This window comes from Gouania willdenowi, chromosome 3, assembly GCF_900634775.1.
Source record: "Gouania willdenowi chromosome 3, fGouWil2.1, whole genome shotgun sequence".
Classification (NCBI taxonomy): domain Eukaryota; kingdom Metazoa; phylum Chordata; class Actinopteri; order Blenniiformes; family Gobiesocidae; genus Gouania; species Gouania willdenowi.
In genome coordinates, this window is record NC_041046.1 from 22,782,903 (window position 1) to 22,785,849 (window position 2,947).

The following is a 2,947-nucleotide window of genomic DNA, read 5'->3' on the forward strand; positions in this document are numbered from 1 at the left end:
TGTATGTTTCTTTTGTTAATCATTTTATTCATTCATTATTTTGAAAAAGTCCATGAAAAGATGGGAAAACTGATTTTATTCGTGATTTTCTCAGTGATTGTTTTCGACCATGTTTTGTATTGAAAGTCTGTGTAATGTCGAGATCAGACGACATGATTTCATCACCATGTTCACGCAGTTTAGTGGTGGCTGATTGATTTCCTGAAGCGTAACTGATGAAATGTGAAACTAGTGACACGAGTATAACATAAACTTGGAGCCAATATGAGCGTTAAAAGATGCAGCTGTCATGTATCATTTCTGAGCTCGATGTTAGCAGTGTTGGTGTTTTGAGGGGTTTGCATTAGTAGGCAGCAGATGGGGGTGGAGTCACAGGGGTGGGCCACCAAATCACATGATTTCATCCCGTGGCCCCTTTCAGATAATACCCATATGAGGAGGATATTTGTTGTGGTGAAGAGCCAGCAAATGATGGAAGGTTAAATGGAGGGCAGAGGGATTTAAGAGGGAAGCTGAGATGCACACACAGAATGGCGAGAAGTAAAGGAAACGATGTAAAGAGGCCAAAGTCTAAGAATAGAGGATACAGGATGAGGGAGAAGGAAGGTGCACTTGGAAACAAGAAGGCATTGGGAGCCTTAGTGTGGCGTGACTTGTCTTCTCCAGAGGAAACCCAGTTGGCCGCCAACAGATCAGCTTCCTGTGTGTGTGGTGGAGGTCTGGGTGTGGTCCCTCCAGCAGCCCAGAGACAAACACACAATCAAACCCTCTTTCCTCCCTGGTGGTGGTCAGTCAACAGGCTGTCTGCTCTTTTTGTGTCACACGCACTCTGTCTTATCTAAACGCTCTGAGGCTTTCTTCTCATCGGCATACTCAAACCAGTCTCCCGTCTGTGGTATTCAGTCAGACCAGGAAGGAATTTAAAAGAAACCACTGTGGTGTCCTTTGGTGGTGGTGCTGGGCGGAGCCTAAATGGATCCTAAAGAGATCATAAAACATCTTCAGTGGAGTTTATCTCAGGCAAAGTCCACAATCACACCGACAGTAATGAGCGCAGGATTAAAATCATTGTTACGTATAGTCCGACAAATGGCCAAGTGGAATTCTCTGTGCTTTCTTTAAATACAGTGTATGGTTAGAAACTAGCAGCTGCAACAAAAATAACAATAATACATGTATTTATTGATTACAGTAGTTAGTTGTATACCTCTATGCATGAGCTCAGCAACAACTTCCAACTTTTCTTATCTCCCAAACACACTGCAGAGTGTATATTGTAAAAGGACTGAAGACATGGACTCACTTTATTGTAGCATTTTACAGCTTGTGTGTGTGTGCGTGCGTGTGTGCATAAAGAAAAGCTCTCTGTGGCTGAAATAGTCTTTTGTTTTTGTTTATGTTTGTGTTAATTTTATAAGGCCTTTACCAAAAGGAGGCAGGCATCCCAAAATACTTTGAACCATAGTGAACAAATATAACGTTTGTGTATTTGTAGCAGGGCCTATAAATAAGAGCAGCTTTCTTTAGCTGAGGTTAAAACACTGGAGCAACTCCCAGGCGTGTGTGTGTGTGTGTGTCTTTCTCTCTTTGTGTGTGTGTCTTTCTCTCGTTGTGTGTGTGTTAGTGCTGCTTTATACCACATCGTCAGAGGAACGTAATAGAGAAGAGTGAAGTATATAATTAATCAATGTGAGCATTGATTAGCAATCAGAGCTTGACTCTGATCTGAAATCTGTTGACCAAACACACTCAGAGGGTTTCATTAATTCATCTGTAGTTCTTCTCCCATAAGCACACAATGTACAGCAAACAACCACAGTGGTGTAAAACTGTTTACACCAATTTTTCACACTCGCTTTTAATTGTTTATCTCAACAGATATTTGGTTTTTGTTTTACATATATTATTGAAATATTGAACCTGCATCTTAATATTTCCCTGTTTTACCAGTCTGCCATCATGTCTCTGGTGACCAGCAACTGTAATGTTTTAAAATAGTTTGGAGAACATTTTAAATAATCTTCATCTCTTGACATGAAAATGTGATTTGGGTTTGTTTTGATCATAACTGCTTTAGGCTTTGGTGTAAGTTGTACATTTAGTTAAGTTAAACCATTAATGTATTTTTGTTCTCCGTTTTTTTTAAACTTATTAGTTACAGAATCATCAACATTTATTCATCATGTGCTGAATAAAAGGACCTTGATGAGAAATAAATAAAGATAAATGAACACAACTGGCTCTGTAAAGATGAGTCTGGCATCTGTAACAAAATGTATGGAAAAAAATTTATTGTGGAACATAAAATGGATCTGTGTTGATAAACAATCATTGTTCGTCCCACAAAGGTTAAATTTGCAGAGTTTCAGTTGCAGATTAATAGGAAGATACATATACTGTACATGGGCTTGTACATAGTACAGATAGAAAGAGGGTAAAAGAAAGGAAATTGCACAATTAAAACAATAAAACAGAATATACACGTATACACACTAGAATTCCTGATTGTTGTCTGTGGATTGGCTGCCAACGTTTTGGTTATACACACTGACAGCTGCAGAAAGCAGCGGCAGAATCTCCTTCACACAGCGTGGGAGTAAAAGTCTAAATGTAATGATATCAGTATTAATTATTAGTTATTAATATCAGGTATATGTACAACAAATTAGACCAATCAAAACTACAAAAGCAAACAAACTGGTAAATAGTGCAGCTCTGAGCTGTGATGCCCAATAAGTGAATGTCAGGAGTCAGTGTAAGGTTTGCTGAAAGGGAGACAATTAGTTATTTCTATAAAAACCTTAATTATTGTACTAAAGTTTACTCTTCCTAAATGTTAAGTTAATTCATAGATTTTTTTTTAATCAAAATTTTGGTCCGATTCGAAGATGTGGGATCCTTGAATATTTTTATTTTTTTTATGTAAGCTGTTATATTCTGACTATTT